At 44.8% G+C, this 13,193-nt stretch overlaps 1 protein-coding gene across 1 annotated transcript in view; it reads left to right on the forward strand.

Moving 5' to 3' along the window:
* Window positions 1-2,292: 2,292 nt before the first annotated feature.
* Window positions 2,293-13,193, forward strand: part of LOC111837189 (uncharacterized) — a 66,340-nt gene continuing 55,439 nt past the window's right edge. Inside the window, exons 1-2 of the mRNA XM_072711280.1 lie at window positions 2,293-2,398; window positions 7,571-7,678. The gene's annotated coding sequence lies outside the window, so the exon portion shown is untranslated. The remainder of the gene's footprint in view (window positions 2,399-7,570; window positions 7,679-13,193) is intronic.

Consider the following 13,193-nt stretch of genomic DNA (forward strand, 5'->3'; position numbering starts at 1 on the left):
TAGTTTGAGCGGTGTTTGAATAAAATGTGTTAAGTAACGGTCGGAAATATTATTAAAATCTTTACCTTTTTGTAAAGACCTGACAGTACCAATTTAACTGTGTAGATGTATTCCCCTTAATCATAAATCAAAATTAAATAAATACTGTTTTTTTTTTTTGTCTATATTCCAGATAGAGGCAAGATGTTCCACGCGCCTACTGGAGGGGTCGCCTCAGACTGGGACCCGAGAGCTGCCGTGCAGAGGACTATACCTAGCACCACACCAGCCCAATCCCCTACAGACCCGACCCTATTAGCTCTCTGACGGTTTTGACCCGTCCGGGGATGAGGCTTCTGAAGGGTTTCCCCCATCCCCTTCATGGGTGCGTGCAGCCTTCCTGTGGGCCTCTGCAGCAGAGCTACTCCTGCGGAGAGCAGAATGGTGTCCTGTCTGCTTCGTCGCAGCTGTGTGAAGTTTTTACGGTGGCAGGAGAGCCAGTCCTGCCTCCAATCCCCAAAGTTTTCCCTGCAAGTTGGAGGGTTGCTCTGGGAGTCCTGAAAGAGGCACATTACCTGCATTGTGAGGGAGCGTCAGTTACAGCACTACAGCCATGTGTTACATTTCCCTGAGGGTGATCCGGCTCGCAGGATCCTCATTGCTGAGGACCCAAGCGACTGGACCAGGCCAAGGGGACGCCCATAACACCTGGCTGTGACAGATAGACGGCCATTTCCGGAGGATGGGACTGGACCATGTGTCAGCCTGGGGGGTCACCAGCCGGGATCCTCAAGAGTTTTGTTGTGTGGTGGGTGCAGCAACGCGCTGTACCAGTGCATGCTCCCCAACCTGACCCGACCTGACCGATATTCCAGTCCAGAGGAGACACTTGTGTTTGTAGATATTTCCAAAGACCAAGCAAAGTACAAGGAAAAGATCTTTCAGTAGCTCATGTTACAAAGACAATCCATGGCTTCCACAAGCAACCACAATATGTTTTTTATGCCTGCAGGCATTTTTTCTCTAGCAGGTACAAAGGAAGGATCCTTACATACGAATCTGGGTTTTCTAACTGGAAAAATGCTCTGTTTAGAGATGCAGACTTTAAGCTACATGCCAAATCAGAGACTTATATAAGTGCAGTATACAGTATGAATAGTAAGTTATCAATGTTAGCTGCCGTGATTGAAGACCGGAAATGGAAGTTGAAGGAAATTGCAATTATGTAAAAATAATTGCAGATGTGTCTTTTATTGCCACACAAAACATAGACAAAAATGAGAATTGATACTCATTAAAAACATGGCCTAGAATACAGGGATACCCTGGGGGGGCAAAGTTTACGATGGTGCTCCATGAGTGGAAAGCGCTCCGGTGAGTCTGTGCGGGTTATAGAGTCTGTTCCATTTGCATTCTCTGTGTATTGCAGTGTGCAGTGCTTGAATTTGGTTCTTGTTTATGCAGTGAGATGCAGTATCTGAGGCAGATAATTTCTTTTCTCTGCAGAAGATGTACGACTTTGTATCTATAGTTCCTATGTGCATCTGAAGTGGCTTGCAGTTCACAAAGAGATGTATCCAGTACAGCAACCCAGGGAAAAGTCTTAAGTCTTGTTGGTACAAGGTGGGCATGCAGAAACATGGCGTGCTGCACTGTGCCAGACAGACGTCCTGCAGCTGGTATAGGACTGCAGGACATCAGTACTGAAAGATCAGTGAAAGCGAAGGGGGATTCTTGTTCAGACAGATATTAACATCTTTGGGCTTTTGGTTAACTTTTGTAAAGTCTTTGGTCATGCTAAATATCTGTCAGACATGCTCCATTTTCCAGACCCGCTGCTACAACAGAGCCAAAAACATTGTAAAGGACCCTTCCCACCCGCTACACGGACTCTTCTCCCTTCTACCGTCCAGAAAACGGTATCGAAGCTTCAGCTCCGCCTCTACCAGGCTGTGCAACAGCTTCATACCACAAGCCATCAGAACCCTGAATAATGTCTGGTCTGACTCACAGCATACACAATCTACCTCTAATTTGCAACTACACGTTACTCACTTATGAAGTTTACATCTCTGCACTACTTACTTATTATCTCTGCACTACTTACTTATTATCTCTGCACTGTTTATTTACTGCCTGTTTGCACCTTGCACGCCCTCTTACTGTAATGTTAAGTGTACTATATGTACAGGGTATATGTCGAATTGAGAGCCAAATGGAGTTCAGAGGGTTAGGGTTATGGTCCACCGTGCCACTGAGTCCGTGTCCGTTTCTGCGCAGACTGCTTCCGCGTTTGACACAAAGCGGATCATTTCCTGTCTGTAAATGAAAGTGAAAGTGATTTAAAGTTGGAGTCACCATTTTGTGAAGAAAGAAGAATAAGATTCTGGAATAATATAAAGACATTTTGTATTGCAAGGTAAAATTATAGTTAATAAATATAATTAATAATAAAATAAGCATGCACTTACCTGTTACAAGTAATATGGGGGAGATAAATTATTTAGAGCGGATGCTGTGACTTGGCCCCCTCTGTAGATGTTGCCAACCGGAGGAATCCAATCAAACCCGTATTTTAACTACTTGTCTCTGATTGCTGATTACTTACGCCTTGCCTAATTACAAGACCAGGGGATGGGGGGCAGGGGGCGGGGGGTGCAGAATCTCAAATTAATTTTCATTTTGGATGGGGTCCATTTCCGGGTCTAGGTTCCTCTCAAGGTTTCTTCCTGCTAGAGGGAGTTTTTCCTTGTCACTATCACCTCAGGCTTGCTTGGTGGGGGTTCGGGCCGGTTATATGTAAACTGCTTTATGATAATGACTGTTGTTAGAAGCGCTATACAAGTAAAATTGAATTGAATTAGTTAATTACATTAATTCTGGCCTCGAACATAGGCCTACCCACTGCGTTGGCCGTCTGTGAAACCTGCCGATCAGCGGGATGATTACATCGTTATTCATTATGTGTAAAAAGAAAGATCAATCTACTGGCCAGATTTAATAATGAATTATAAACATGTCAAGGGCAAATATTTTGTGATCTCTTCTGAGCATACCTCATTTTAGCATACCTATCAGAACAGCATACTCCCGGTTAGGGCGCATGCGTATAGCAGAATTACATAATGTGCTCCAATGCTCCATAAATTTAGCATACTGTGGCAGGTGGAGACGCTTCGATTCTGTGGGGGATGTGTTGCATGCTCAGCCTGTTAACCAATTATCCACACACAAGCACCCTATATAAGGCTTAGGTGCCAGTCAGGGTTTTCCCTGACTTGTCGGCTTTGACTCTGCCCACTTCAGGGTTGCCTTGCTTCCTTTGACTCCATCGGTCGGTGTGACGCAGTAATTCTGATTTAAGGTGGAGTGCACACAGCTTGGTAGCAGGACTCTCTTCCAGCGTGACACCCGCATGGTGTTTCTTTGCTTCTCTGGCGTGTGACTGAGGTGCTACCTGAGCGATGGTGTCTGGACTATTTAATGGCTGACAGATTAACGCTGTGGGGATGCTGTAGGATCACTGCTGCTCTGTTGGACCAGTTTATGTTTTAGTTTTATGTTTCTTTTGATTAATTTGTTTTATGGTAAGTGGTTGTTTCTGTTTTTTTCCGCGTTTATTTTACACTACCTGTGTTATTAAACGTTTTTGGTGGTATTGTCTAAATTTACGTTGTCTATCGACGTTTATGATTTTGTTGGATGTGCATCCCTCTGTTTCTCGACTATCTTATGGGAGTGTTTCTTTTTTGTTTCTGTGACTAGCCTCCCATTTTAGCTTGTTTTAGTCCTTTTAGCGCTGCGACCCGCCAATGTGGGGTTGGTGTAGGGGGGGCAGCGTTTTGTGTGCTGTGTGGGTTTTTCTTTGGATTGTGGTTACATTTGCGGCGGTGTGGTATTAGCACGCGCGTGATGGGAGTGAGTTTTGTCTGGTTAAGCCTTGACCACCCATTCCCTACTTTATTTGGCCCCCATCTCCTACCGTGTGTTGTTGGGATGAAGCCTTTGTGGTTTGCTGTGTTTTTAGAGTCTCCTGTGTAATAAGTGTTCTGTTAAGTGGTATCGCGTCTCCTGCCTTGTCGTATATCGAACCTGGTTGCCTTATTGTGTTAATGAGAGGAGGATCCGTTATTTCCTTGGGTGAAATTCCCAGGGTGACATAATCTGGCATGTTACCTCTCTCTTTTGGTGGCGGTGAAAAGAATGAAGAACATTTAACGAGTAAGAAACATAGGAAGTCCTTTATTGTAATGCCGCAATACAACTGAAAGAATTCATATTCGATGGAGGGTCAGCAGTTACACAAAATATTACATGGGAAGTAAGCAATTGTGCAAAGTTATGTCTTATGTTGTACAAGAAAGTATAGAGAGAAATGTAGTTTAAATCTAATACAGTGGTACTTCAGAACTCAAGCTTAATCCGTTCAGAACTCTGGATCGAATCCTAAAAAATTATGCGGTTTCTAACTGTTTTAACCCTCTCAAGGCAGGCGTTGCTGATTTGCAACAGTTACAAACTAACTACCTTATTACCCCACATACATATTTTATGAGTTTTTTTTACTCAGAAGTACCACAGGACTTGGTTGTCCTGTCCTGTTACTAAAACTTAATTTGAGCCTGAAAGGGTTAATGGTAGAACCGGGAATAACCAAAGCCAGAGTCCAAAGTCATAGTCGCAAGGCAGGCAAGAGGTTGATGTCCAGGTAGGTCAGTCCTACACGGAGTGACAGGACAAGACGACGATGGGAAGGGAGACACGAAGCAGATGGAGGAGCAGGGCAGGACGGAACAGGCAGGCAGGGGAAAGTAGGTCGATGGAACAGGCATGACAAGCAGGGCAGGACACAGCAAGCAGGGCGATCGGGGAAAACAAAAGACAAAGAATTGCTTGGTACGGCACATTACAACAATGGTGTAACCCTAATAAATTGGGGGTTTGGTGGATTAACTCAAGTCCTCCTTGAGGCGTGGAACACACAGGTTACAGTTAACTAACTTAAAGTAGATTTTATTAAAGCACCCAGAACCACATACGACCACGGCTCCCGCACTCTCCTCCCGACAACCCCCCCTCCGAAACCATCCACCCGGAATCAACTTCCTTACCGTAATCAGCAATGTCAGCATAATGCTCCTATATGACACTGTTGCATCAAACAAAATACAAAACATTTTCGTTACATTTCGTTACATTAACAATAAAATATAATATACCGTTACAATGGCAACAATACTTTGCAATGAGTTTTAGGTCTAGTCAGCTTTATGAAGCAGAGCGATTCATCTATGCTCGTGTGGGCGTGACACTAGAAAGAAATGGTTTGGTTAGAAAAAAAGTTACCTTTTTTTACCGGCGCCCAAAAGAGAAAAGTAAAAAAAGGGAGAAATAAAATGAAAAATCACGAAATTTAATGGGATCGTATACGTACTTTAAAACTGTCAGACTCCACACTGCAGTCTCAGGAGCAAGGTGAGGGTGATCTTCATATTTACGTTAACTGCAAAGAATCCGTCGCTTTTTTATCAATCCCCCCATGGAGAGATTCTATCCATCGCAGGCGTTGGTACCGGGATCGACAAATCTTTCCTCCGTATTTCATGCAATTTCCATAAAGAGCAAAACCGCTTCAACATCATGAAAAAGGTTGTTTCGCTGCGTAATGAACGGACAGACAGAGAGGAGAAGCTTAGCGGTGATTTTATTTTTTTTATGTAAATTTGTTTCTCGTTTATTTAAATTTAATATCTAATAGTTGGTTATTCTTAAGCAGTTCCTATGCAGGTGCAACAAGTGACTCAGAGAGAGAGAGATGGAGGAGAAGGCAGTGTGGAGCATCAGTGTCAGACTGAGGAAGAGGAGACAGCAGGTTGAATCAGAAAAGCATTATGATGATGCAGGGGTGTGGCCAGAAAGACTAACCAATTCAGACTGGGTCAGTATGTTCACACCATGGCAAGTAGACCCAGTTTCTCAACGTAAAAAAATCTGCCTAAAGGTGATTATAGTGTTTTTGTTCCACTGTCACTCCTCAGATAAAAAATATGCATTTAAATGTATTTCTGCTTGTGTGGTATTTCCAGTAATTTCAGTAATTTAATTGAATAGATATTTCAGTGGTTTCGATACAATGTGTCAGAGTAGGTTTGTGTTTACAGTATTATCTTGCATCAGCAATACTTGAAGTGACATGACTGGGTGAGTAGTTTTTGTGTGGATCTTCAGAGCAAATACATACCAGTGGTAATCATTTAGTACTGCCTGGTGCAGACTGCCTGGATGCCGCCGGCAACCAGATTTGAGACGCAGACGGATCTGGCTCAGAATCAGTTGCTATGTGGGTTATTAATGCATCAAAAAAACATAACATTATAAACAACCTTTGAAGTGAATGTTCAAAAAAATACAGTTGAATGTCAGTCTTATGATGCTTTTGGAGTTAATGTTTGGGATTTTTCAGTGAAACTGAATGGGATTCGATGTACAATAATGTAAATCTTACTGAAAGGAATTGTAGTTTGCATTTGATAATGTTTGATCTGCCTCAGGTTTATGAAACATAAGCTGAATGTGGTGCCAACACAAAAGCATGGTTTACAGTTTTATAACTGTGTAGAGTTTTGGTGGCATGTGAGTCTTTTGGGAGCAGCGTATGGTTCAGTGGGTTAAGCCTCTGTGCCTGTTATCCAAAGGTAAAATTAAAAATTGACGTTTTATATAGAAAAATAATTAGTTGGCACAACAATGGGTGATTTTAAGTTTGAGTTGGAATCAAAACTCAAATCTAGTGCAGCAAGTTGTCAACTTTTTAGAGTGTAGTATTTTTTTCTCTTGCCTCTGAAAATAGTTTTAAATATGTTCTGACCACTATTTTTTTTATAAAAAGAGATACATTAATACTAAAACTCTACTGTACACATACATGCAGTACTTTCAAAGCTGCACATAGCTTCATGACAAAAGGTGACCATACTGCCCCCAGGATTTTTGGTGGTACTGCATCTCGCATATTTGTAGCGTTAATTCCATGCATAGGCGCACAAACGACACGTGTAATGAATACAGATTGCATGTGGTAGCCATGATGCTTAAGCAAACGCATTGCGAGCATCGAGTTTAAACCGGCCCTTAGAGCTGACGCCCTTTGTTGGGCAGCTTCTGTAACCGCCCACTCCTCTGTAGACCAGCGGCGCCGGATGTATATTTGCATAGCGTGATATGGTACTGCCCGCTCCCCTGTAGACCAGTGGCCCCAGATTTATATTTGCATAGCGTAATATGGTACCGCCTTTGATTTAAGTTTTTTTTTTTTTAATTAACCGCAATGGTGTGGAATAGAGCAACAGTGTAAAACGCCAGATATAGCAAAGCTCACTGGCTGCTGACTTGCTAGAATCTGCTCTTGTGTCTTGGTCAGTAGATGATTCAGAATCTTTGGTTTGTCCAGATGCTGCTCTGTGTGGGGCTCCCTGGGTGGACAGCTAAGGTTCACCTGTAGGGAGGTGCTGTAGATGGAGTAAAGGGGATGGAATGACAAACAGGATTCATTAGCTTTTCTCAATAATGGATAGTTTGTTTCTTCTCCCAGCTTAGCCCCCTGCCACAAGAATAATACATCAAGACCTGTTCATGCTAATCCTAATGGACCCCACCCACTGGAGAGAATCCTTCAGGATTCCTTTGGAGTTACACACATGTAAGTATTACTGCATTACTGAAGCCAAGGAGCCAGTCAGTATACAGCAATGAACTCAGGCAACCTAAAAGATCCTGAAAAATAGGTAATAGTCCAATGTGGTAGAGACTAATATCCATGCCATACCATACTCAATCATGGTGAGTTTCTAAATATTAAAAGTTTTCTTTCACCAGAATCCTTTTTTTTTTTGTAAAAGTACTGCTTGTACAAATACCCCAAATTCATCCATCCGTCTTCTGTAACCACTAACCCTATTCAGGGTCACAGAGGGTCCAGAGCCTACTGGCACAAGGTAGGATGGGGAGCCAACCCATCGTAGGGCACTCACACACCATTAGTAACTCCCATTAAGCTCGGCACGTTTCTGGGACAGTGGGAGGGGAACCATGACAACATGGGGAGAACATGCAAACTCCACACACTGCCCAGTGAAGGTTTAAACGCTGGTCCTAGAACTCTGAAACAACAGTACTAACCACTGCACCACCTTCAGGGCCGGAGACTAACTGGCTAACTGGCTGAATAAACATTTTATCATTTGCTCAATTATCTGTCTAACATAGTTTTTTATATTTGTCATTTATATGGTGTTGACTTAACTGCAATTAATCTTACATCCATTAACTGTTGTTGGCTATATTGGTTGATTTTAGTTGGGCCAATTTGATTTTATTTCTCAAAAGTACAGCATTTACTTCTAATTTAGAGCTCAGTACTACAATTACCCATTCAAATATTGGGCAAACTCAAAAGTACTATTGTAATCAATTAGTTAAGAATTTTTAATCAGAAGGAGGACATTTTTTACAGTACAGTGACCTATTAGGTTATGGTACAGGTTCATATTTTACACTGTGTGCACCACGGCATGTGTGGTCTTCTGCTGGTTCTCAGCCAATCACTGTATTTTACATTGTGTGCATCACGGCTGTGGTAAAAAAATTATAAATCAAATACTTAGAATAAAAATTTGGACCTCTTAGTTTGGTGAGTAAAGAAAATCTCTTTTATTCTAGCAAGTTCAGCAAAGCGCTCCCATCACACTCTGGCTCTTGGTACCAAATCACCTCTGGCACACAGAGCAACAAGTAGATACAGTATACCATAACTCCCAGGACTACTAAGTCCTGATTGGTCATGAAACATCAACAAAGTAAGTTGAAACGCATAACAAACATAATTCTCCTGCTTCATTGGTTCACCTTGGTAGCAAGGTAAAGTCCACCCATTGTAAGCAATTTACTGGAGACAGCCTCGGCTTCTAGACTCTACTTGAGATATGTATATAGATATTAATTATATGACGTTGAATCACTGCTAATGTTTTGGTGTTCCATTGATTAATGATCAACACATTGACGTATTTTCCCTGAATCATTAAAAATACATGGTTAACATATGATTAACATAAGTATGACTAACATGATGTGATCAATTGTGTAACATATTATACCTGTATATTGACTACTACAACTACTTTTGGACAGAATGCTAGAATGGACAGGACACAGCAGAATAAGTACAGTTATCAGGGCTTCGGCAACATTGCAGAGCAGTTACAGTCAGTTCTCTCACCCGCGCCCTGTAGGGTTCGGGGTCCTCAGCCTCACATGCTTTATCAACAGCCCATGTGATAATTACCTGGGCCGAACAAACCCATCCCTCACCTGTACTATTCACGCCTACTAGCAAATTAACTGTAGTGAAACCCCAGTGATTGGACTCATCAGCCTGAGTCAGATAGAGGATTGGATTGTTCCCAGCAAACTCTTGTTGTAATCGGTCATGTGTGGCCTTAAGGGCCTCCTCCACTGCCCGCGACTTAACAGCGATACCGGAAACGCGTCATATAGGTGGTGGCGGGGTCGAGGACAACGACCCTAGCTTGCGAGTCAGCAGCCCAGCTGCCATATCATGATAGGTGTACGGAACCCCGTAGAAGGGCCACGCCGCAGAAGTGTGAGGCATATAATGACAAACCCAACAGTCTGAAACATTCAGCTCAGCAGTCACCACTCGGGAAAAAAGCTCCACAGCATTGGCATCCATCACCTCCCTTTTCCCTCGACCCAGAACCTGTGGGGGGTCTGGCACTGTCGGAGTACAGTGGGTGACACAGCTGGAAAAAGTAGTTCTCCACCACAATATAGCATCGATCCCAAATGTAACTGTCACAATAAAAATGGCTATCATAAAAAGGCAACACAGTTGTGACCCTCTCAGGGGCCAGTCTAGAAAGAACCACAGGGTCGGATACGCGTCTACAGTGGACCCGATGGACCCAGGCATCGACTCCCTCCACTTTCACAGCGTGAGGGGTCACCATCAGCACCTGGTGTGGTCCCCTCCATCTCGGCGTGTTCCATCTCTTCCTCCTCAGGTCACGAACAAACACCCAGCTCCCTGGGTCAAGCGGTGGTTCTCCCTCTGGAGTCCTCCAATTGGCACGAACCTGGTCCCAGGCTGCACCTATCGCTTGCCGCAAACCTGTAAGATAAGTCAGCAAATCCCCATCCACGGTTTCCAGTGTGACATATCGTGAGGGAGACAAAACACGCATCGGCCTTCCTGTCAATACTTCAAACGGAGCCAACCCTGTTTGGCGGTGTGTCCTGGCTCGCATGAATAACAAAGCCAGAGGCAGGGCATCAACCCAGGGCAGGCCAGTTGTCTCTGAAATTTTTGCCAATTTCAGTTTCAGTGTTTGATTCGCCCTGTCTACCATCCCCCCACTCGAGGGGTGATAGGCGCAATAATGTTTCAAATCAATTTGCATCCACTGGGACAATTTAGCCAGGGTCTCTGCGACAAACGCGGGACCATTGTCTGTGGTGATTTTAGATGGGATACCCCACCGTGGAATCACCTCCTTAAGGAGACATTTAGCCACTCTCAGAGCATCTGGGCGACAGCAAGGGAATGCCTCCACCCATCTGGAAAACAAATCTACAATCACCGAACAATACTTGTATCCCCTGCACGGCGTGAAATCCATCTGCAGGTGATCGAACGGACTTTGGGGACTCGAGGTCACTGCTGGGTCGGTTGGAATGCCCTTTCCCACATTGAATTTCATGCACACCATACACTTCCCGCAGAATTGGGCAGCGGATGCGGCAAACCCAGGGGCATGCCACACCCGAGCCACAGCTGCCACCATCCCGTCACGAGACACAGGATCCAGGCCATGAACGGCTTTGGCCATCCCTGGATACGCAGATCTAGGGAGATAAGGTCGGTTAGTCCCGGAATGTCACCACACGCCTTCCCCATCACACCGTGCACCGCTCTGTTTCCATCCGCGGAGCTCACCCTCTGTAGCACCTGTTTGAATCAAAACAAGGTCATTATCAGCGCATAGTTTATCAACATCCATTGCTAGCAAAACCTTATTCCCAAACCCAGTGGAGTCTTTAGCTAAACTTTTAGCCCACTGGTCTGCGAGGTCATTCCCCAGACTGATTTCATCAGTCCGCTTTGTGTGGGCCTGGCACTTCACTATTGCCACCTGTTTGGGTAGCATGAGAGCGTCCAACAATTGTTCCACTAACTGATGATGCTGAATGGGTTTTCCAGTGCTGGTGAGAAAACCTCTCTGCTTCCACAATGCACTATGATCGTGACACACCCCGAAGGCGTATCTTGAGTCTGTGTAGATAGTGACTTTCTGTCCTTCAGCCAGTTTGCAGGCCTGTTGCAGTGCAAACAGCTCAGCGGCCTGTGCGGACCAATGCCTGGGCAGCTGCCCTCCGTCCACAAGTGATCCATCTTGCACCACGGCATAGGAGGTCGTTGGCGATCCATCCTCCAGCTGCAAAGAACTCCCATCCACAAACAGGATGTTGCCTCCTTCCAGTGGGATGTCAGTTAGATCCGGCCTAGGTCTGCACACACAGTCGATGACCTGCAAACAATCATGTGGTTCCCTGTCCACCCCCGTGGGAAGGAGGGTCACTGGATTCAAAGCAGAGCATCTTTCCATAGTCACATTTGCCAGCATTAGCAAAACATTCTGATAATGCACCAATTGCACAGGCGTTAAATGGGATGTCCTGGCCTGTGTCAGGATCGCGTGCACCGCATGGGGAACTCGAAGTGTCAGTGGCTGCAGCTGCACTAGATCTGCGCTTGCTATCACTGCCTCAGCTGCTGCAGCCACCACTCAAAGACAAGGGGGCAATGCTCGAGCCACCGAGTCTAAACGCTTTGAGTAGTATGCAACCGGTTCGCACCTCCCCCCATGATACTGAGTCAGAACTGAAGTCATGAACCCTTTCTTTTCATCCACATATTGCACAAATGGTTTTCTATAGTCAGGTACCCCCAAAGCTGGGGCTGACATTAACGCCTGTTTTAAATCAATCAGGGCGTCTTCAGCTTCGGGCGTCCACGTCAGTCTGTCTGTCAGTCCTAGCCCAATTGTCAAATCAACCAAGGACTGTGACCTCTGTGCATAGTCCTGAATCCAAGGCCTGCAATAGCCAATCATGCCTAAGACTGAAAGCAATTGCTGTTTAGTCTCTGGTTTGGGCATCTCCTGTATGGATGCCACTCGGTCCGGTCCTAATGACCTTCCCTCGCTTGTTAACACGTGTCCAAGGTATTTAACCCTTTGTGACACCAGCTGCAGCTTTTCTTTGGAGGCCTTGTGCCCATTTTTTGCCAGGAAGTCTAACATAGCTATGGTGTCCCGTTTACAGGACTCACGAGTATGAGAGCAAAGCAACAAATCATCCACATACTGTACCAGTGTGCTACCCCCAGGCGCAGTAAACCCCTCCAGATTTTTTGCCAGCTCCTGTCCATACACGCTAGGTGACTCTGTGTAGCCCTGGGGCATCACTGTCCAAGTCCACCTCTTCCCCTGAAAGTTGAAGGCGAACCAGTACTGGGAATCTGGATCTACTGGGATAGAAAAGAAAGCATTAGCCAAGTCAATGACAGAGAACCATTTAGCCTCTGCTGGTATGAAAGCCATAATCGTAATTGGATTAGGTACGATAGGAGCTCTGGGGTGTATGGCTGCATTTACACCCCTCAAATCTTGTACAAACCTCCAAGTACCATTTGCCTTTTTCACAGGTAAGATAGGAGAATTAACTGGAGAATAGGCTATTTCCTTAATAGCCCCCCTTTTCACCAGATCTGCATGTACTTATCTCACTCCCTCCTGCTTCTCTAGATAAGGGATACTGGGCCTTGTGAGGTGGAAAGTCAGACTTGGGGTGGACCACCAAAGGCTCAGCTGACACCACTCGGCCAAAATCATTTTTCCCTTTTGCCCACAAATAATCTGGTACTTCCCCTAACCAGTCTGGCAGAGGATCATTACCTTTCTCCTTATCTTCTATTGTATCCCCCTTTCTCTGTACCTCTACGCACTGGTCTATTTTGTACCTTTGCACCTGTCCATCTCTACTCATCCACCTTCCTTCCTCCACACGCACCCACTCAGTCCTTTTCTCACACTCTGCGACCCAGGGTCCTAAATCCTTCCATTCTAGTGACCCCT

Source organism: Paramormyrops kingsleyae, chromosome 4 (assembly GCF_048594095.1).
Source record: "Paramormyrops kingsleyae isolate MSU_618 chromosome 4, PKINGS_0.4, whole genome shotgun sequence".
NCBI lineage: Eukaryota > Metazoa > Chordata > Actinopteri > Osteoglossiformes > Mormyridae > Paramormyrops > Paramormyrops kingsleyae.